Below are 24,374 nucleotides of genomic sequence, written 5' to 3'. Positions count from 1 at the left end.
GGTGAAGTAGACTGTGAACATGCTTTTAATTTAGAGTACTATACTAAGGATTTCCTGAAGGGAATGCAAGTGATTCCAAATGTGTATTTTGTATGTGGAAGAAATGCTTACGTGAGACTACCTGACAACTGGTATGGATCATGTTACTTGGCAATTGTCTTCCCCAAAATATATCATGCACAAGACTTAGTGATCATTGAGGGTCAGACATCATCGAGGGGAAGGAGAGATGTAGGTGATGCCGAAATGGTTGGAGATGTCTTTGGAGCTATGTTCCCTCTTTTGGGAATAATCCTTAATGATGTTAAAATTAGACGACTGGCAACAGTTGTCGACAGGTTGTCTGCCAGCACTGCTCAGTCCTTAATGCTGGTAGAAGGAGAGATGCAATCGATAAGGGCTATGGTTCTTCAAAATCGGCTTGCATTAGATGTCTTATTAGCAAAAGAGGGCGGAGTCTGTAAGGCTTTGAAGGTCCAGGAATGTTGCACTTACATTCCAGACCTTTCGAAGCCCCTTGAGAAGGTTATTAAGAACATAACTAATATACACAAGGAAATCGAAGACTTGAGTAGAGAAAATGTCTGGGAAAAGGTGGGCCACGGAATGAGTACAGTTGGAGGGTGGTTTTCCACCTTAGGCCAAAGCTTTGTTTGGTACATTCTAAAGCCTATCATCATAATATTGATCTGTGGGATAATATTGTGGGGATTGGTGAGGGTATTCAAATGGTACAGAGCAAGAAGGTCAGAAAGGGCCCAAAGAGAACAGTTGCAGAGATTGGCTGCCATACAAGATAATCAGTACAGGAGCCTGAGAGCTCTGGAAGCGCAGAGAATGCCAGCAATAACGGCAGTTTAAATGTTAGTGATGACCCCGAGAGGTCATCAAAGGGGGGAACTGAGAGAGCGCAAACTGATTTAAATATATGAGTACATCACACTTACCTGTAGTAAGCACAAATCATGAAGAGAAATGCCATGAGTGCTAATAGTATCTGCAAGTATATTCAAAAATATACAGCTAATATAGAGATTTAAGTAGAAGTGGAACTAATACAGAAATATGTGACATTATATGACTTTATTAGATGTGATTATTTTTTGAATCCATGTCGTGAAGCTGCTAAAACATAAGGTGGTATGTGGTTAAGAGCAGAACGTGGTAGGCCTCAGGGCCAGAGCTGGAGCTAAAAGGGAAGGTGTTTCTTTTCACGACACAGATTGTTTTAACGTTTTTGGTCATTGCATTAATGGGCCATGATTTATAGTAATGTTTACTGAATAATAGAATAAGAGTATTAACATGCTTTAATTAAATGAAGAAGTTGAATGCTATAATCATAATGAGAAATATTGTAGGCCTGAAATGTTTTAGCATTGATTTACACGTACATGTCTGGGCTGAGAAATGTTGCAAGCCTTTTTTTCTTTTTAGAAGTCTATGAGAGTTGGGTTCTTGGCGGCAGATATCTGTCTGCAACAGGAAAGGGGGGATCCAATTATAAATGAATGAATAGAGGTCTGTTCAGTGGACGGCCCAGACATGGAGGAGGGTTCTGGAATGTTTGAGGGGTATCAGCGGGCCGGAGAAGAGTCTGAGAAGCAAGGTCAACTATAACGTATGAGGCCCAAGACAAAGCATCATGGAAAAAGCCAGAAGTTGCACCACGTGAGGGGCGTTCCGCAAGGGGCGTCTCAAATGTTGTTGACTGTTTTGTATTAGGGACAGTACCCCTGGGTGGAGTTAGAGCAGAGACCTGAGGACCCTTTAGAGAGCGGATGGGTAGGCAGAGAGGGGTCATGACTGGAGAACTTTAGGTTTTCACCAAGAGACTTAGAGTGGGTGACTTCCCTTGGGGGTCATTCATTGCTGACACCTTTGTTAGGTTGGGATTTGGTTAAGTAGGGATACCATCTAGAACAGGGTAGGGACGCCTAACCTGTGTTTGTTTTCCTCCAATCTAAATGAAGGAGCGATATGCGTCTATGCTTATAGCTTTATTATTCTTAGAACTTGTGTTAGTGATTTCTGTTGCTCGTCTGAGGGCTTTTCGAGAGCACATGTATGTAATTGGACCTGTGTATCTCGTGAATCTCATTCTGAGATGCCTGTATTTGCAGCTTATCATTTCTTTACAATAAACTTTGGAAAACTAGAAGTTGTCCGTGATCTTTGGGAGTAGAGTCCTTTATTGGGTGAACTGACTTGGAAATAGGTGCACTTTCTTTCCTTACAGACAGGCAACAAAGGTTCAGTCGACCAGATCGAGGTTTGGATCAATAGAGATAAGGTATCGATCAAAATCTCGCCCTTTCACCTTAAAATGTCAGCTGCTGAGACTAGCTGACACTGTGTAAATACATCATGTTATTTACAGTGAAGCTGGAGCTTAAATCCTGCACTCACAATTCGGCATTTCAAAAGCAGAAAGAAGGGCGATTTCATAGCGTCGTCAGCACTGCATGCCATTTACTGCGTGACCCCGCTGTAGCAGACCGCACGTAGACGTGCCTTATCGGTAATGTTGAAATGCTAAATTAATTTGAATCGTGACCAAAGAGAATATTTCATAAACCTGCCGCTCTATAGTATGAAGTTGGGCTATAAGGGCCAGATGTAGGTAATTCCGATTTACCTACTCTTAAATACCGAATCATACCGAATCGGTATTTAAGAGTAGGTAAATAGGAAGCAGGCAGATGTAGGTAATCTTTATTTTGCAATTACCTCGGTATTTACCGATTCGGTAAATACCGAATCGGTATTTCCCATTGATTCCTATGGGCCTTGAAGCCCATAGGAATCAATGTGAAATACCGATTAGAGGTGTACAACCGTTTCAACGTAAGTATTGGTAAGTATATAATTATATATATAAAAATATTTAATAAAATAAATAAATATTAATTAATTATTATATTTCAAAATAAAATATTTATTTTAAAAAAATTATTTATGTAATTCTTTTATTAATGAATATTTTTACCTCTACACTATCCAGCACTTACCCTACTATTACACCCCCCTGGAGTTAGAATAGTAATTTTTACCCCTACACTATCCAGCACTTACCCTACTATTACACCCCCCTGGAGTTAGAATAGTAATTTTTACCCCTACATTATCCAGCACTTACCCTACTATTACACCCCCCTGGAGTTAGAATAGTAATTTGTACCCCTACATTATCCAGCACATACCCTACTATTACACCCCCCTGGAGTTAGAATAGTAATTTTTACCCCTACACTTTCCAGCACTTACCCTACTATTACACCCATTATTTTAAAAAATATAAATTATTTAATAAAAAATATATATATATATCTAAAAAAAAATTACAATTAAATTTAAATTAAATTAAATTAAATTATATTAATTTAAATTAATTATATTAAAAAAAATTATATACTTACCAATACTTACGTTGTAATGGCATGCGTTGTAAAGGCACCTGCTATGTAAAAACATGCGTTGTAAAGACATTCGTTGTAATGGATCCTGCGTTGTAAAAATTGCGTTGTAAAGGTAGGCGTTGTAAAAGTATGCGTCGTAACCTCATACATCCCCGATTCGGTATTTACCGAGTCGGTAAATACCGAATCCTGGCAGGGGGAACAGGGTGTCACTTTGACACCCTGTAGCACCCCAATTGCAGGCTTGTGTGCCATGTGGCACACATACATGCCCTAAGGGCATGTCTGTGTGCCACATGGCATAGGTGTACATGCACAGATGTGCATGTACACTGGAATTCGTTATTTTACCACCCAATAGGATTGGGTGGTAAAATAAGAACTCCTAAGGGCCTGTGGCACTGCAAACTGTGCCACCTACATATGGATTTACAGATTCGGTATATTTACCGAATCGGAAAAATACCGAAGTGGTAAATTTACCGAATCGGTAAATATACCGATTCTGTAAATTCCGAGCCACCTACATGTCAAAAGCCAAATACCGGTCGGTAACGGCCGAATTCGGCCGTTACCGACCGGTAAATGGCGACCTACATTGGGCCCTAAGACTCTGACTGTAAGTGGGTGGGTTTTGGCCAGGGTTCGCAGTTCTGAGGGTAGGTACCCTACTCATCCTTAAATTTCAGGAGGCCAAACCTGTCGGAATTTTAAAGGGGAAAAGTGTGCAAGGTATTCGTTAGGCACAAATATCTTCATGTTATTCCGCCCAAAATTGGAATAGGTGCTATTTATTGCTAGGCCTTTGCATATAATTCTGCCCTACTCTAAAAATGTGCGAACTCTGCATTCAGCGGACAACTCCCTCCCCCTTCCCCCTCACTACTTTCTCGCTCCTCTCTCTCCTCCCCTAATGTATTGCTGACTGTTTGATATAATGTTTTCTTGTTTGATCTTTTCCTATATATTGTTGAACCACATTGTTGCACTTCCTTTCGTCTCTCCTGCAGTCTCCTACCGCATCCGCCCTCCATTTATGTCTCTCCTTCCCTCCTCTCTTAATGTATTGAGACTGAACTATTCTGTCTAACGCCCAATGGAGCTACTTAGTTTAGCTATAGGGGAGATGGGCCGTGGATTCCCTCCTTGGTCGTCACCTACCCAGTCGGTCTTTAGACAGACTTCTTTTCGTCTCTCCTCATTGTCTCGTCCCTAGCTCCTATCCCCTCTCCCCCGAATTCTCTCCCCTTGCCTGCTACTGTGCCTACCCCCTGTCCTTTGTGCCCTTTGACTAAGCACTCCTTCTCCCCTTGTTGGGGAAAGATCCAATATTTATACTCTGGAGTCTCAGCGAACCCGCTGAGTGAGTCCACTGCGCCAAGGGAGCCACTCACACTTGAGGCATGGTATGGCACCCCTTGCCAAAGCACTCCCTCTCCCCTTTCTGGGGAAGAATCCAGTATGTAGATCTTGGAGTCTCAGAGACCTCTCTGAGAGAGTCCACTGCGCAAAGGGAGCCTCTCGCAACAGAGATAGGGAAGTGATACCACTTCCCCTGGGATCACAGCTTACTGGACTTTGGACGTTTGCCTTGACTCGTCTACCGGTTTGTGTACCAGTCACCCTTTCCCTCCTCTTCCCATGCTGTGTCTCTCACCCTAACCTCCTCTTTCCCGCCTTCATTATCTGTCTACTTCCCCTGCTCCAACCCCCCCTCCCCTGAATCTATCACCTTGCCTGCTTCTCCCCTTACGTATTTGTGCTTATTGTTTATCTCGACCTTACCAGTAACTATGTGGCCATGCTCTAAGAACTATGTAACCTTCGTTAGGATGTAACCTGTAACTATGATCTGATGCACATGTAAAGCGCTCTGATACCTCCGGGTCTAGCCAGCGCTATATAAAACTCTTGAAAATAAAATAAAAAAATAAAAACTCGGAGTTCCAAATAAATTCTGCATTCCGTAATGTAGCATAATTTATTTTAAGTTGGCGTGCTCGAGTTGGGTTTTTGCTGGTGCTCGCGAGCGCTAGAGAGATTTGCCGGCTGCCCCAGTGAGAATTGTCTGCTCTCCGTGAGAGCCCGCGAGACTTGCTGACCGCCCGCAAGTGCGAGAGACCGCCAGTGTGACCGCCAGTGACCGCGCTTGCATCCTCGAGCAGATTTTCTCCTCGTAGTGCCATTTGTGTGTGATGTCAAACGCGAGAACATGCACCACGTTGCCAAGCGTCAAAAACATAGGGCAAAGAGGCGTGTTGGGCAGCTCCGCCCGCTCGTGCAATTTTGCAGGGTCTCGTGGAGTTTTTGGGGCATTTAGAGGAATTCTACGTGGCACAAAACCACGATCTCCGCCCAGGCCTATTTATGGCACCTGACAACATATTCAGCTATATCGTTTTTCAGGTGCAATAAATACCACATATACTTGGAATGACGCGTGCCAAGCAAAAACTTATATCACAAGGTCTGGTTCATTTCCTGGGTCCATGGACCTACAAATCACTCACAAGATAAAATTCTGAGTAGTCATATGAAGTGTGAATCCCAGACTGGAATATATTTGTATGAGATCTGTTAGTTTATCAGTGAGCCTGTGACGGGTTCTGTAGGATTTTTGACCTAACTGACAACAGCCCTTAGACACCTAATAGCAGCCACTCTGACATGCACCCGCATTGTGTGCAAATGCCTTCGATTTGGCTTTGTAATCTAAACCGCATCTTTCTCTGGGGAGGTGGCAGTGACCTTGTAATTGTTTTTGAGTAAAACAGGTGACCAGACAGCACAATTAAGAGAGGTCCTGTAGAGATCTAAATTTGAACGTTATCTTTGTGGGACTAATATTTTAGAATGGTCCACCATGGACCTTAAGCCAGGAAGCTGAAACCATATTTGTGAAGATCTCGTATACCTATTCCGTTTTAAGCAAATCAGTGCTTAACAAAACAAAATTACATGATAAATCTCTGTGGCTCACCCTCTGCTGCACCATGCTGCATCGTAGGGCAAAACTGTACTTGAGCTACTTTCCCATTCAATTAAAAGACAGTTGTCCACATTAGAGTACCCCACCTACCAAATACGCTACATTGGGATTGCACGGTCTGATCATGAATGGTCACTCTATGTTCTGTGTGCATACCACAATGGAGACACTTTCCTTACAAAGCTTCAAGAGACAGGGGCCCTTGTTACCTAAAGCAGAGACTCCAAGAAATACCACCAGACCAGGGCCTCGCGATCTAATCACCAGGAATTGCTCCGGATTCCTCGCTTTGCAAACACCAGGATTGTCAGGTGAGCCTTCTCGGTGAAAACAGCTTCCCTCTGGAATTCCATGCCTGACCATCTCCGTAAGGCTGAGTCTGAACCTAAGTTCAGGAGGGCTCTGAAAACCTGGCTGTTCGATCTTCATGAGTTTGTCCCCTCCCCCCTTCCCTACCTGCTGTTCTGCTGTTTTAGCGCCGGGACACTACCGTTGGTGGTAGCCGTGCGCTGTATAAATGGAATGGAATGGAATCAGTGCAGTTATATATTCTGCAGAATAGAGCTGTACTTTCGCTTGACAATCAAATCACTCCTGCTGCGGTGCCCATGTTAATTCACTAACTTTACAAGCTAGCTCATTCAGTACAGGCAGGGAACGACATCAAGCCCAATTGCTCTGCAACCCACATTTACACTATCTGCAACTTTCCTATTTAAGGAGACAAACAAAGTCAATACTTTTGGTTTGGGTGCCAAAAAATAAACACTTAAGAGTGAGTGAACAGTCATGTTTTCAGAAGCTTCCTGAAAGTAGCAATGTTGCCAGATTGCTTTAGAGCAAGTGGAAATGTGTTCCATGCCTTTGCCCAGAGAACAGATGTAAATCTACCCCCTAGTTTGTAACCTGAACTTTGGGCTAGCTAGAAGAATATTACAGGCAGATCTCAAAGTTCTCGGTGGCTGGTAGGGAACAAAACGATCAGAGAGGAATTTGGGATCAGGTTGATAGCAGGCACTGTACACAATAGTTAACATTTCTAAATAATCGGTTTAACAACTGGTAACCAAGGCTGCTCCCACAAACCCTCTGTGATGGAGCTTCAACAAGGGAGTTGAAGTACCAGTCTCGCTGCAGCAATTTGATCCACCTGTAGCTTCTGGATCAGATAATTAGACAGACCCAAGAGGAGACTATTTCAACAATCAATGATGTTGCGATGACAGAACATCTGCGTTCCGTGCTTGACTCCAGTCAAACGGCGGCACTGGTTCTCCTCGATCTCAGTTTGACACGGTCTCGCACACGGTACCGCTCCATCGCTTGGAAGAGGCAGGGATTACTGGCTTGGCCCTTGAATGGTTTAGATCGTTCCTTTCTGGTAGATCGTTCCGTGTAGCCACCCCTCCGTTCCAATCCCAAGTCCATTCTATGGAGCAGGGAGTGCCTCAGGGGTCCTCATTGAGCCCCACGCTATTCCATCTGTATGTGCAGCCGCTAGCTGCTGTCGCCAAGCAGTGGGCATGGCTATGATATCATATGCCGACGATACGCAGCTGGCGGTGGCACTCTCCAGGGACTCAGACTGCGAGGCTTCCAGGTTCAGGGAGTGGTTGGCTGCAGTGGCAGGCTGGATGACAGCTAACTGTCTCCAGCTGAATGCCAGTAAAACGGAGGTCCTGATCGTCGGTAAGAACGGCGATCTGTGGGGCGATCAGAGGTGGCCTTCGGTCCTGGGTAAGACACCCATACCGGTGACAGAGGTAAAAAATCTAGGTGTATGGTTAGACCCCGCCCTCAGCTTCTCTAGCCACACTAAAAAAGTGGCAGCCACGTGTTTTGGCATCCTACGTGCTATCAGACCAATTTTGAAATTCTTCCATGCACCTACCAGGCAACTCATAATTCAGGCTACCATTTTGTCCCGGCTGGATTACGCCAGCTCCCTCCTGCTGGGGGCAAATCATGCGGAAATCACCCGGATGCAGCGCATACAGAATGCTGCAGCCAGAGCCTTGGTTGGCCTTCCTAGGTTTTGCTCAGTGAAGGAAACCATACGGAAGTTGCACTGGCTCCCAATGGCCCAAAGGATACAGTTCAAGACATTGTGCCTATCCTTTAAAATCCTTAAACAGTCCACTCCCAAAATCCTGGAGAATCTACTGACCCCCTATGTCCCCTCACGCTCACTGAGGTCCAAAGGTCTGGCCACGGTTCCACGCTTCAAACGCTGCAGAGCTGGAGGGTGCTCGTTCCGCTACCTGGCGGCGAAGCTCTGGAACTCCTTACCAGTCCATATCCGCGCTATCGACGACCTTCTTCTGTTTAGAAGGGCGCTCAAGACGCACCTTTTTCGCTAGGATCTAATCTTTGCTCTGTAAACCTCTGCTCTGTACCTGCCACTGCTACCCTTCTTTCCATCTGGTAGCTGGCTTGTTGGTGGCCTTAGCGCCGGGACGCCCCTTCGCTGGGGCAGCTGCGCGCGGTATAAATTATATTAACATAACATAACATAACATAACCTTGAGGTTATCAGGGCATGAACAACTGACTTCCTTGCTGAAAAAGGTAGAAAGTCAAAAAACATTTTTAGAGACTTAATCATAGAAAAACACACCCCTTTACATGGGGGTAAAAAGACAAATCATTATCGGACTTGACTCCCAATTTCTTCATTACCTCAGCAGGAGGGGGAGGGGGGGCGTATCCTAATTGTCTTTCCACCAATCAAAGATAGAGAACTGGTTGTTCTACCCAAAAGAAAAAATGTCTGTTTTATCCACGTTGCACTTTAGAAAATGTTCATTCGTCCACGTAATAGCTTCCAAAAGGCAGTTTTTAAAATTTCATTCAGAGCCCGTAAGAACCATTTACCATTCACGTAAGACATGGTGGAGATGTCAAATGATTTGGTGAGAGTAATAAGGGGAGAAATGTACACATTGAATAAAAGTCGGCTAAATGAAGAAACCTAGGGGGTATACCACATTTAAGCAATTTCTCCTTTGTTTTAAAATGCCCCAACGTGACAGCTTGCTTTCGATTTTCTAAAACAAATTTAAGCCAGGCCAAAGCACGACCACAAATCCCTATCCCTTAGAGAATATCATGACAAATTGTGTTATAGGCCACTGACATATCTAAAAGAATAAGCAAAGCATTATTTTTAATATCTAACATCAGCCTAAGAAATGTGATTACTTCCAGGAGTGCAGACTCAGTGGAGTGTCTAGGTCTGAAACCAGCTTGAAAGCAGTGAAGTCGGTTATGTGATTCTAAAAAACTGACCATTTGGGTATTAACCAGTTTTTCTAATATTTTTACTGCCAACGGAGGTAATGAAATGGGCCGGTAGTTAGACAAGACTTTTGGTCAGCATTGGGATTCTTAAGCAAAGGCTTAACTAAGGCAAACTTCCAATTATCCTACACAAGAGTCAAGAGGATTGATTAGATAGGGCATTCAGAATTGGATTGATAATCTCAATACTCTTCTTTAGCAACAGCAGAGGCAGGGATTTAAAGACAATCCAGATTTACATTGTGTAGTTGCCTGTTTAGACTGCTCCAAAGTGATGTTACTAAACTCTGTGATAGAGGCCCATTTGATCTGGGTGCTAAACACATGTAAATGTCTATATTTTAAAATGTATCACTTAGAAGAAGACATCTAAGAGGAAAACCTTTTCAAATTCATATGGGTGCTATATCTCTGATTTGATGGCCCGGGCACTTTTGCATAAACAGGCTTGTGCCACTGCTAAAGAGATGCCTATGATGCCACCTGCCCAGGGTATGCTGGAAGTTCCAATTCTCAAACTGAAGTGAATGGCCCATTGTTTGAACCCAAAGTGGTAAGAGAAGATACCTGGATCTGCTACTGGCACTGTTCTTTTTGGCGTGCTCCATCTGGGGTGAAATCTGAAAAATTAGACGCTCCCCCAAACTAATGCACTCAGCGCATTAGAGCAACATGGCCCCCGGGAACTGCCATTGGAGTATATCCTGTAATTCAGCTTAGTGGGTCAAAACACTTGCCAGCCCTTGTGGTCTTGTGTGTGTGTGGGGGGGGGTGGAGGGGGGGGGACGTCTGAACTGTTGGGAAGGTGTTTATGCCCGCCTGTTTACTACCATTTGAGGAGCCCAGGCATATATATGACCTTCTCCTGAGGTATTGTCTAATGCACGGCCACCCTATTACACTAAAATGTCTCACCCGGGACTTTAAGACCTCAGGGTCGCCCATGCATGGGGTCCTCCAAAAGCTCCTGCAATTGAGTAAAGGAAGAAGTGCAGTGACTCACTTATGCACAGCATTATGTATGGACGTTGTCACAATAAGCGAGTTCGGGACAAAACTGAATGTGTCTAGGAATGTGCAATTTAAGCTCCTGCTATTTAACTACCTACAACAGATGTACTTGACATCAAAGAAAACTGGTGCGATGTACACAAACTTGAGTAATAGATGCCCCTGTGACAATGATAACACTGATTTCTGCCTAACGGTCTACTCCTGCCAGATAATAGCCTCTTTTTGACATACAGAAAATGAAAAACTATCCGAGTTAATGGCAAAGTGGTTTGCACAGCCCTGGGATGTATGTAACTGGTATTGTGGTAAGAATACTGGGAAGATGGATCTGACTATGGTCTTCACCAAACATAGAACAGCAAGGACTTCGACATCTAGTAGGACCCCAAGAACAGCAGGCTGGATCGCCCGGCGTATTCTATTGGGTGGAAGCTGACGCCAGTGTTCTCTGGGATCAGGATACCAGGACAGCATTAGTCATCTAGCACAAGCCTGGGATACGCTGCTCCTTGATTGGTCAATGAGTGATCACAGACCCTCATAGAATATCATCCAACATTGATGACATGACTCTGGGCTGGCATGATTGGCTGTTCCTCGATCAAACGCAGAACCAGATATCCAATCCCAGGATTGTTGCTCCATAATCACACAAGAGCCATGCTAGATGCATTATTCCTTCAAACCTATTATTAAAATCATATATGCAAATGACGTCAAAACTGCACTGTCCTGTAAAGTTATTCTGGTGTATTTTTATTAGCACTGCCCAACAAAACCTCAAATGCTATCATGATTGTTGTTTTTTTGTATTACGTCACTTCACTTAACTAAGTAGATAAACTGCTCATTGAAACCCAGGCTGGGAAAGGTGCAGCCAGACCAGATGGGGGCCCTGGGCAAATGCCGCCTAGAGGTTGGAAGCGTCGCTGTAGCCCACGAAAGGGGGTGTCCAGGATTGGTCACCCCAAAGGTAGCCGATGACCCCCCCCCAATCAGGGGGCAAGGCAGCAGGTGGCTGGAGGGGTTAAGAAGGGGCATAAGGCCCAGAGTTAGCACTCAAACCCCCCCAGCAAGAAGAAGACTGAATCCCACCCACACCAAAGGAAGCGGACGTTGCAGCCGCAGGTTAGAGGTGAGGCAGAAGAAACCCAGGAAAGATACACAAAAGAGAGAGAATTTACTAGAGGTAGACGGAAGGCTCACACTATGTCCTTGGGACGCTCAGAGCAGGGACTCTGAGGGGGCTATTGATGGCACACAGCCACAGGCAGAGTAGATGTGATGCTCCCACAGGGCCCTTGAGATGCCTCACAGCAGGGGTACTGAGGGAGCGAAATGACAGCACACAGCCGCAGGCAGAATGGATGAGAAGCTCACACAGGGTCCTTAGGATGCTGCATTGCAGGGGCCCTGAGGAGCAGGACGAGTGGCAAACAGAGGACCCAGGGCAAGCAGAATGGCACTTGTAGCTCGGGCAAGTCCTGACAAACACCCACAAAATTCGGTAGCAAGGGGAAGCCTTGAACCACAGACACGGAGGCCCAGCAAAAGGGGCACCTCGCAAAATTGTACTTTCCGGGAGCAAAGGACGACAATTAATGTACAAGGACAAATAAAATGTTATGTTTGAAGAAACTGCGACCTTTTAAGGCACCAATGCATGCTATTAGTGGAATAATTGAAGGTGTAAGAGACGCAGTATATGGGCTGGGGGTGGGGGGAGACTCGCCCTGGTAGGGGCTTTAGTATTATAAACATGTAACATTTGGTGACTGTCATTTTTATTGTTTTATGAAAAATTAACCAACACATTTTAAAAACAATACCAGCATCCCTGGCAGGCAGCATTTGTAAGTTACAGATGACCAGCATGGAGGTATTTAGGACACACTTGGTGTTCCCCAGAAGCACTGGCAGACGAGAAAACCTAATATTGTAGTGCAGAGACATTCAGTGCGAGTCACTTACTTTACTACGAGTGCACCAAGCCAATGTGTACACGAACAATGGTGACACTTTCAGAGGCTGTGATGTAAGTTGCTTGAAGCCTTGATGATTTTCGAAGATATTGATGATCCTTAGTCATTGGTTGGGAGGTGGTGATGATCACGAATCATTGCGCTGAAGAAATATACATTCATACCATCTAATGTTTACTAACAAGTACTAATCACCAACACTGACCCCTTTCCAAATTAAACATCAAACGTATGAACCCTGTAACAGAGATACTGGCGCAGTTCCTACTTTGTTGTTAATGTTCCTCGAATAAGCAATTTGCCCCTGCATATTTCTGTGCTTTTTAAAATGATATTTCAAATTTCATCCGAAAATGCACCTCTTGTTCTATACTCTGCTGATCAGCACGTGCTGCAGTAGCTGAGAGTTCTGGGCACTTCATTTGAAGGCCGTGACTTCCTCAGTGGTGAGACAGGGGTGTGGAAGTCCCTCGCAGGAAAATTACATTTGCATCCTACTTGGCATTCATCTAATGTCAACAAAAGATACTTCCAGGTTCACCTTGCCTAACCACAGTATATTAATGGGTCTTGTTTAAATGATGCTATAGCAAACATTAATGTGTGCCCTATTAAAAGGGGATTTAAAATATGTTATTTGACTGGGCTTCCAATCTCTCATGAGAAGCAGAAACACATTAAAATCCTGTACAGACAAAATAAATCACTTTGAACTTCTAAATTAGATTAATTGCTTGTGGGTTGCTATGGCTTACTTTAAATTGTCAATGTCCTCATCTTAAAATTGGAGGTGCATGGTTTCTGTCAATATTGGCAAGAAGACACGAAAGATTAGACTTGTCTGTCCACTCTCAAATATAAGAATAATAATAGTAATATCAACCTTTGAGCACAATATACCAGAGACTTTTCTATTTTTCATGTATGTATGCATTTATGTATTCTTTTATGCATCTTTGAAACATACATAAACCAAGTATAGCTACAAAACAACAGAGATCTGTGCAGGAGAGATGGTGACACCACAGACAGACAGGTGGCCACTGCACGCACAGAGTAAGATGAGGGGAAGAGAAGGTGGTAAGAGAGGTAAGGCACCCTGGTGTGCTGCAAGAAAGGCGCCGTACTACTACGAGGTGAGATGTGTTGTTCTGGAGTCGATACACTTAATGTAAGGATTTACATATACCAAATCACACTGCTTTGGAACAATCACAGCCTGTTTTATTTGGGCTTTGTCATGCCCATCTCATGCAGCTAACCTTCTATAGAACTTGGAAGTCAATATTTAGGGTTTACGACTTATTGTGAATAGGGCACTCAAGCCACTGAAAGCATCTTGTTTGATATTGAAAACGATGGTAGCATTGGTCCAAGTGTTACATTTACAATTGTGCATTTAATCATTTGCAGGCAGGCATTCCAGGCACGTTATTCCACCTGGGCACAGGAGATCCCCCTTCCTAGTTGAGAGCAGTTAGTTATTGCATTCAGCTGGGAGGAATCTGCTCTCCCATCTTACTGAAGACAGCTTGAGTGTGGCCCGGCAAACAACACTAGCTGATGTGCTACACATTGGTGCACCAGTCCAGCTCCTGGATACCCCCATGGATGATAAGCAGTGCACTACAATTGATTGATTGATTGATTGAGCCCACATCCGAAGGTTTAGCTGGATGAATGAATATTTTTTTTTAATGTTTTTATTGGTTTTCACAGTCATAAATCACATACATGTATAAACTATAGTTTGGCATAGTCCATGTTACATAGGATTTATGAGGTAAAACAATCAAGGTGTATTCAGGTGTTGCTTTCTAGTACGTTGCATTTCCATTACTATTGTTGAGGAAATGCATATGTCACCTTGGTAGGCGTTCTATTTGCCCCACTTCTTGTCCCATTTTTTGGGCACCCTCTCGCTTTAAGATGAATGCAGCTCTTGACTGCATACGGACTCTAGCAGAAAGCCTCAGCCAACCACCACAAAGTCCATATTGTGAAGATTTAAACCTTCTCTCATCATAAATTGTTAAATCAGAAGCTTCTGTGATGCTTAGATGGGGGAATACAGGGATATGTACTGCTGCCCATGGGCTCATGGATCAGCCACCTGAGATACATCCGTCCCAATTCACAATCCACAAAGCACCAGGGGCCATATCATGAAGAACTGCGCTGGCACAATGCAGAGCCCAACATTGCTTTTTTGTGGTTTTGCTGTCAAAGTTTCGTTTTTTTATCGTTTGTAAGCTTTATTCGATTTTTGTAGAGTTAAAAATCATAAAAGCAACATCAACAAAAAATCAATACATAATGTACATAAATATAACATTACAGTTGAAGAAAACTGGCTTAAGGTACAAAAGTTTTTTAAGAACACATTAAACTGCGTAGAGACCCTTTCCCGGCAGCTGGGTATAATCCGCCTTTGACCTTTTTGACCGGATATATAGTATACTTTGGGTAAAAGTCATGTAAGTCCCAGACGGATATGGGGCCGTCTCCTTTTTGGGGTGGGTAGGATCGTAGGAGGGGGACAATGTTCCTGTTTCTAAATTTCACTAGGACCAGATCCCCACTAATGTCTTTGGTTAGAGACCCTAGCCAGCCCACCCTTCTAACACTCATGATGCCTCCGTCTTGATCGGGTGCGAGTGGTCTATTTTTGGAAAGCCAGAATATGACCTTGTTTAAAAGTTCCTGACGGCTTTCAAATTTCCCATGGCGGGGTGCCGGTATTCCTGATAAAACAAGAACGAATGGGGCGGCTTCAGGGGGCAAGTGGATGGATGCTACGCTACTTGGATCCGCTCTAGCAGCAGTATGCTTATTAAACCCAGGTTTAGGAGCGGCTTTGGTTATAACAGGTTTTTTAGGAAGCTGTGGAGAAGTTTGGGCATGTTTGCTTAGGTTAATAGGCAAGGGAACATTTGTGGTAGTATATAAGTCAGAACCATTGGGTATTGCCTTCTTGGGGGTGGACGGAGAAATAATTGTAGTATTTATCTCTTTTGTTATGGAAATAGCCGGAAGGGCTCTTCCCCGTTAAATGGATCATTTATAAGTGGTGGGAGGTTGGCTAAAATGGTTCTCTCGATGCCCGTTATTCTATCACCCAGGGCATTGATTTTTTCTACCAGTGGTGATACTATAATATTAAGCAATAGCTCTATCTGAGACAATAAAAGTACTTGGTCTACATAAGTTCCACTCTCCGCCATAATTAAGGGGATGTTGGTGACTGGCGGTGTGTGACCTGCGCACGATTTTGGTGTATTTAGATGAGTCCCATTTTCCATATTCTCGTCATGCTTCCTTTTGTCAATTGGGCCCTGAAACAAGGCAACACCGTCGGTATTGTCTATTAGAGATATTAACGGTGAATCACATGGTTTCCTAATTGGAGTAAAAGTGCTGATACTTTTTACAGGGGATGGGGATGCCACTAGGGCATAGTTCGTGCCGCATAAAGAATTTATTTCCTCCAAAAAAGACAAGTTCTGTGAGCTAGCAGGGTTCAATGGGGGAGATTGCCTGGTGTCTATCAGTTGTCGCGACTCGTTCGCGTCTTCACAAGGAGTGGGCAGTGATCAATTGGTCACAGTAAAATTCAGGGTCCCCTGGCCTGGGTCAAGTATTAAAAAAGATTTCTGAGTGGTCCCCTTACGTGACATAGTGCAACGTCGTAATATAATCACGAAAAGATCGCTTTCAGAAAAATATGGGTATAGTACAAACGATGTACTTCCTCTGTTTGCGGTACCAAGGGGGGGTGTCCCGTCCCGTTCTCCTCGGTCCTATGAGGGCCTTAGAGGGCCCGCCCTTTGCCCGGGCTTCGCCCGGGCTATGTCCCGCGCGCGTCCCGCATCGCGGGAATAGAAGCGTGATTAAATAACTGCTGGCGAGGGGGCGGGAACGCCGAGGGAAGAGGCAGCAGCTGGGTAGCAAAGAGCCTGCTGGACCTCGCAGTCCCTCGGCGTCTATGTCCAACCAGATCCTTTCCCCTTCACACAGTCCACACGGGATGATTGAGCGCTAGCAAAGCGCAGGAATCCCTCGACGATGATCTGCCCTCGCTGCCTGGGAACAGCAGCACTCCGTGAGCGGCTCCCGCAGAGCGGGGGCCGCGATAGGTATTTGAAATGTCCAGGCGAGGGGCGGGAACGCCGAGGGAAGAGGCAGCAGCTGGGTAGCAAAGAGCCTGCTGGACCTCGCAGTCCCTCGGCGTCTATGTCCAACCAGGTCCTTTCCCCTTCACACAGTCCACACGGGGTGATTGAGCGCTAGCAAAGCGCAGGAATCCCTCGACGATGATCTGCCCTCGCTGCCTGGGAACAGCAGCACTCCGTGAGCGGCACAAAGTTTATTCGTGTAACTCTGCATTTCTCCGATGCGATGTACGAAATGCGGATAGCACAAATCGGAAAAAGTGTGCAGGGATTGCCTTCGAAAATCAGATTTATTTGTTTTATCTGTATACACCCCAGAGGCACAAAAACAGGCCATCATTTCAATGCTGAGCCAGCTCATCTCTAGATAATACGGTCCCTGAACTTTCTGATAATTTTCCATTTCATTTTAACTCAGAGCATCTTTCGTTTTTCTTTTATTAGGTTTTTGTAAAGTGCTACAAACCACCACCGTGCAGTTAATAGTTTTACTTAACTTTCTATATGATGTACTTAATTTTTGCTTTCTTTTTATTTCAACATTTGTCGATGTTTAATTGTCAGTCAGTCAAATAATATTTATTCTGCTTGAACAAAGCCATAAAGGTACAACTTGAATGAAGTGATATAAAACATTTGTAACATAGACAAGATTAAAAACAAAGTTTTAAAAGACAACATAGTACATTACATAGGCTCATATCTATTTGTAATTCTCAGGGCACAGCGAACAAAGTTGGCCACTGCAATGCAAAATTCCAAATTACACAGTTTTTGCAATAAGATAAATACCTCTCAATAAGATCTGGTCTTAGACCTATCTATAATTGGGATTAAAAAAACGCTTTTGGGGAAGGGAATATAATTAACAAAAACGTGTAAAGTGCATGGTGCTTTGTTCAGCAATGGTGTCGCAGGGGAAACCAGGCAGAGAAGTAGTGCAATCTACAACACTTGGAAAAGCCACTAGTAAATGGTGTAAGTTAAAGCGAAACCTGGTCATATAGAACCTGCAATTAGAAATAAAAAAATATGTTAGATAAAATTCACATCCCAGTGACGTGTTAATCAAATGATAGTTGGTACTACTACCAAGTTTATCGAAATTTGCCAGATGAAGGATGCTCTGCCTTTTAGTGAATACCTCTTTCACCTGGGCGGTTAATATTTGCCAGGTTAAGAAAAAGCTCAGGGAAACATGAATCTCTAAAGCCTCATTAATTGTCTTGTTTATTACTCACAATACCTTTAACATTTTCTCTGAGGGTTACCTGGCTTTTCATATTCCCACGAGGGTCAGGTTTTCTTGCAGGTTTGGCAGCCTGGGAGATCAGCCGCAGCTCATGCCATATCTGTGACCCGTCTCTATCTCTCTGCCATGTATGGTGTGAGAGGGGGAAGATGTTAAGTGTCGATCTTTAGGCCATGAAACTGTATTCATATTTAGGCTGGAGCAGGACCCACAAGTAGCCAAAGAAATATTGTTCCATACAAAAGTATACCAACATTTTCCTTTTTTACTGCCATCAACCAGTTTTGAAACTTGAATAAGAATCTTGTTTTTGCATTGCCACCGACATCATGTGCTTGTGATGAACCGTAACTAATGCTGGGGTGGTATACATTTAAAACCCCAAGAACTTTGCCATTTTCCCTCATTAGATATTCATGTCCATACCATTTTAAATACGATTTGGGACTTCCGAAGCACACTGTTGGTAGTGCACAAAAAGTAATAGAATTAGGTAACAAACTAAGACGTATGACATATCATGTTTGCAAATATAAATGTAATGCATCACCACACCGGTGACATCGAGGGGCATTAAACGTGGGCAATTTCCCTGTGGCTTTATAATAAGGTTGCGGCATGACCTTCCTGTTTTGCTAGTCTTGAACCTCATTCAGATCCCACTGTGCGTGTGGACGGGCTGCTGCAGCCCACCGGGCTGGTGCTAGTCAAGCATAGTGCAATTTTTTGTTTGTTTACAACGTGGGGAAGCATGGTATTGGCTGGCTGGCCTTTTGGAGAGGAAATGAAGTGCTTGATCAGACTCTGGTCAGTAACCCACAGTTTTGGAATAGATTGTGCTCTTAGTGAGAACAGCCAAGCCACTTCGGTAGCCCCACATGTAAGTTTTTATTCTCCAGACCTCGGTGATGATCTGTGCACAGCCTACTAGACACAGCGTATCATGGTGCATGGGCCAGGTTTCTCTCCCATGAAGTGACTCGGTGTGAGATAGCACCAGAAGAGAACAGGTGCACAAACCAGTCATGGTGGAGTGACATGAAATGGTGAAGATTTAAGGCAGCAGCTCTCAGCTCTCTTGCCCATGACAAGAAGCTGCCAATGATGAGGGGCATGTCTCAGGAGGCTTAGTGTCATGTTGAGATTAAACTCTGCTTGTCTAGAGAGTCTATTTCCTGATCCAAGGTATGATGGTGAGTGGTTACTCTACTAGGTTGTTCTTGTCTCTTCCTGTTTCAGGCTGGCCTGTCTTCAAGTTTCTTATTTCGGATGAACATTCGCCTGTAGTCCATATACTTTTTTGTCAGTTAGTTACCATTGAGTCATGATTCTACTTTCCTGTTCAAATATCTATATGTATAACCTATACTGATGTTTCCCATTCCTCCTGTACACTACCTCCAACAATCACACATAAACACCTCCATCACAGTGCAGGTGTCATATCATTGGAAGCTGTAGGTCCTTTTGCTCTTTCCTCCAGCCTCTAAGTCTTTCTTGTCGTGGATCCCTGCTTTTGAAACGCATGAGCATCCTTGAAATTACAACATGGCTTCCCCCGCACTGTTCTGCCCTTTGCAAATCCTCTTCTTGGGGAGCAGAGTGCTCTGATACCATGCAGGCTGTCCACTCCCCACCCCTATTCCCTATTTTCCAGCTGAGTGCCCACATATTGAGGTTATCAATCTCCCTGCCACAGCAGATCCTTTGTTGATTTGCTGATGGCTGCAGTGTGGTACAGTGAGGTAGGTTGATGTGTCATTGGGATCATGCAATGTGATATTCTGGCACACACTTTATGTGTTGTGGGTTCATATGGAGGAGGAGAGGTGTTAAGATATTTTGTTATGTTTTAACTTGCTGCAGAAGTAGTTGAGCCTTTCTTCTTGTGGTATGGCTTCTTGTACGGAACCTGCCTCACTGTTCGGCAGCACAGCCACGCTCAAGTTACGGGGTGCGATATACTAAAGGGCACGCGCAAATTGCACACCAACTAGTTTTGAAAAGTCTCTTATTTTGCAATGTGACTACTGTGCTAATCTGTCTCATTCCAAAATACAAATTTGCAGGAGGTTGCAGAACTTCCTGCCTCAGTAATATTAATGAAACAGAACACAATTCGTGGCCAACTACAAATGCAGGGATGGACGTCTGTGTGGTAAAGCTGACCTCCACAACTGCATTTGCATTTCCCGCTTGCATTTTTTTTTTGAAGGGACAAGTGCATTTATAAAAATGTTTTCAGGTATGAAATAAGTTGTGGGAAGCATGCAGTGGTCACCTGCTCCATTTTCAGTTCCCCGTTGGCATGGTGTGAGTTGGTAACCCATCAATGGTTTGGGACTGAATTGTCAAGACACTTCTACATACCTTTACAACTAGTAAGAAGGAGGGAACACCTTTTTTGTGCCCCTCCTATTTGTGATTCAGAAAGGGTTGCGAAAGTCTTTTAGTGTGGGAAAGACTCTTCTGACTTGCAAAAAGGGGTATTGTACTTTGCAAAAAGGGAAGGATATTTGGCCTAATGGCTAGAGCTGCCGGCTTTGGAAACCGGAAACCATGGTTAAGTCCCATTATCTGCTCAACATCAAGTGATTCTGGGCAAATCACTTAGTCTTCCTATGGCTAAGAAAATATTTAACCCTGGGTGGAGTATGCGGAGTGGTGCTCCGCATAGTTCCACGGAGTTTAAAAAAACTCTGTGAAACTACGCGGATCTCCGTCCCGCATGGTCCTCCCTCCCAAAGTAATTATAGATAATTAAAAAGGCAATTACCTGCTGTGTCTGCTCGGCTGCCTCCTCCTCGCAATGGCTGCTCTCTCCTGCGTCCTCCTTGCACTGAATACCCCATACGTTGAACGTCTTGCTTTTGGGAGGGTGGAGGGAGCGGCTAACTATACTCTGCCACAGAGTAGTAGTTTTGCCTGAACTCCGTGTTCGCAGCAGAACGCGGAGTAGGCAAAACTACGCAAACTCCGCTGGCGGAGCATAGTTACCCATCCAGGGTTAAAAATAATCTGACCTCGTATGATGTAATTTGGTGCTCATTTAAAGGTTTTTAATGTATTAGGGGCAACTTCACGCTATAAAAAAACGAAACAAATAAATTATTTTGCTGTTGCAAACCCTGTCAATTTCCAAATGGCATACTTTTTAACTATCGCTACCTTTGAAAATATTTGAACATATTATCTGTCATATGTTTGCTGAACAAGGTGACTACTGATATGTCAGTATCAATCATATCCCACACCACCATTTCTTTTTACTTGTAAATGAAGTCAGGAGTTGAGTGTCCGAGCAGGAGTCTCAAAATAATTAGTTCGAATTTTACCATGGAGGTCTCTGCCTTTCATTATTCCAGGCGCAAAAAACTGAGTTGGTTGCCACTGAGTTGATTAATAAAAATACCCATTTAAGCTCTTGGTGACAAACAAATCTGCCATGTATAGTATATAAATACCAACAAATAATATTTAACCTATGGCAGCTTCCAACACAAGCAAAGCTTTGCGGAATATATTCTTGGAATAGGATTCTGCATTCATCAGAAGGATTGCAAGGCTGCCTTCACAGCCAGGTGTACGAACTCCTCTCTTTTAGCAAATGGTTAATAGATCCAGCATACTAGAGCTGTCAGTCTTTTCATTTTTGAAGCACAAAATCCATTACAGAAGTGCAGTAATATATTAAAAAGATTAAAATCTTAAATTAAACTTTTTTCCTCCTTTTCCTAGAAGGATTTAGAATCCAGCAAGAAGGCAGGTGAATTTGACTTGTGTATAATCCATGGGTGATTTTATTGGAAAGTGTCTGGCGCAGGCTTGTTTTGAAAACCAGTTTTTGCTGAAGATATCAAATATTCAACAAGTCAAGAAATAAATCTTTAAAAAGGAAATAAGGATATGAAATGAATAAACAGAGTTTTGGTTGTTAACAACTGCATTTTTTCTGAGAATGTCTTTGAAAAGTCTGCAAGAGCGAACTCTTAGTTCAACGAGTGCTGAAGTGTTTTACAATCATAGCCTAATGTTTTATCAAGCTACATGTAGCAAACCACTTTACATAGTCGCATGGTCTCACGTCTCATTTGTTACAGATCTTACGAATAACATTTGCATTTTCCATGTGTTTCCAACCTTCCGCACCATGCTCACTTGGAACATACCAGGCTGTTTTATCGCTTTTCCGGGGCGTGTGTGTGCATGCGTGCGTGTGTGTGTGTGTGTGGGTGTACGCACTGCAGGCACACATTGACAGAAAGGGTCACAGGAAAGTGAGGTAGAATGTGCTGAAAAGGGAAAGGATTCCTGGCTCTTTCTGACATCAGTCCTTGTCACCCACATGCCAAGGTTACAGGGGCTGTTGACAAAGGTGTGGTTAGATATGTAAAAACTCACGGTGGTTGTGTTATACTTGCTCCTATGCCTAGCTTACCTTACAATAGTCATTGCTGCATGACATAATACAACATATGCATGCATGGAGGAGTGGTATGCGGATACCGTGGAGCTGATAACTGTTTTCCAGTGCAGAAAGTACATGATTAAAACAACTAGATGTTGTGCGAGCAACCAAAATGTTATTACTTATGATGGATTATCGTTGACCGGGGCGCAAATTCCACAGCGATGCAGGTGAATTCTGACTAGGCGTGGTTCGGATGGCCCCTGGCCGTCCTCCGCACATGCCCACTGTGACGTCGGATGGCACGCAAAGGGTTAAAAAAATTCGGTCCATGTTTTGATACATCCTTGGGTGTAAAAAAAAAAATCGTCACGAGTTGACTTTTATACATGGGCAATATTCACATATGTTATGTCGTTTTGCACTTGCACATATGCATTAAGCTTTTCGGAATCACAACACGGATCTCATGCAATATGAATGAACAAATAAAGTATGTTATGTCTAGTTATGTTACCATCCCAGTTGCTGGCATCACACACACGCATTATTACACTGTTATGCGAGGGTCGTATTAACCCCAGAGGGCAGTTATTACATACCCGGGTACTTTCACTATGTCTCATATTTCCACCTGGAGTCTCAAATGTCCTGTTTGATTTGTTGCCACATATGACGTGGTTGAACATTGAATTATGCGAGATGACGTGGAAAATGAAATGCAGTCACACGGTCAGAATTCGAGAACATCTTTTCACTACTACTGGACCACAGCAATAAGGTGTAGTGTGGAGTTACCAACACATCACCCACAATTTTCAACTGCAGCAACCCCAAAACACGTCTCTGTGACATCTGCCATTTGGCCTTTGCATGTCATACATCAAACAAGTGATGTGTTGATATCATGAAGGCGTCCTGAAAAACACTGATGATAAACAAATTAACCTATGAGTGCAGAATAACCGAGCAGTGGAACAATATTAAATAATGCTTAATAGACATTTTCACCTGGATAAAAGAAATCTACCTGCCTCTGAATTTGTCCACGGTCGAGCCGAGAAAGGTAAAAAATCCGAGTCTTGTTTGATGCAGACTTCTCCTTTAACCAGCCAATCAGAGGAGTTTTAAATAGGAGAAGTGGGCAGCGAACAGCAACCCCGCAGTTTCATTTTAAATTGTGAACCGATAATCGAATCGCTGTCAGCTGTCACAGACCCATGTCTCTTCATCCTTTTTTTTGTGCAGATTTATATAGCACCACTCGACGCGAAGGTAATGGAGCGCTTTACATGAGCACCAGTTACGGTACACAAGGACACATTCAATTCTTGGTAGGCACGGGGAGATTAAGTGATTTGCCCAGAATCACAGGATGTTGAGCTGATACCGAGGCTCGAACCTGGTTCAGCTCCAAAGTCAGCGTGTCTAGCTGTAAGGCTACACCCTCTCCTTACATGGGCCTTGGAGGACTGGCTAGAAGGTATCTTTCCTTCATAATCGTAAACCAGGATTCCAGTCAGCTGCCTCTGTCTCTCCCTTGACATCCAAATCCAAGAGAAGGTTGCTTTTGAAAATTGGAACGCAGTGCTCAGTGCCAATGGTCCAAGTCCTTCAGAGTGGGTTTCGGGTCTGAGGACTTGGCATGGAGCATGGACAAACGCTTCATCCAGTACATAGTAGCTCTTGTGTGCAGTGGGTTGAGGCCACAGGGACTGAAACAGAGCATATCCATAGCCCACGTGCCACAAAGCCAGAAGCCATGTTGGTGGGTTTGGGGCATGAGGAATGGGGGCAAGCTATGGCAGGTGGCTCTACTGTGTAAGCAGTGGCTGCTG

The sequence above is a fragment of the Lissotriton helveticus genome, chromosome 6, assembly GCF_964261635.1.
Source record: "Lissotriton helveticus chromosome 6, aLisHel1.1, whole genome shotgun sequence".
NCBI classification, from domain to species: Eukaryota; Metazoa; Chordata; class Amphibia; order Caudata; family Salamandridae; genus Lissotriton; species Lissotriton helveticus.
The sequence above is the reverse complement of the archived record's forward strand: the minus strand, read 5'-3'. Positions refer to the sequence as shown.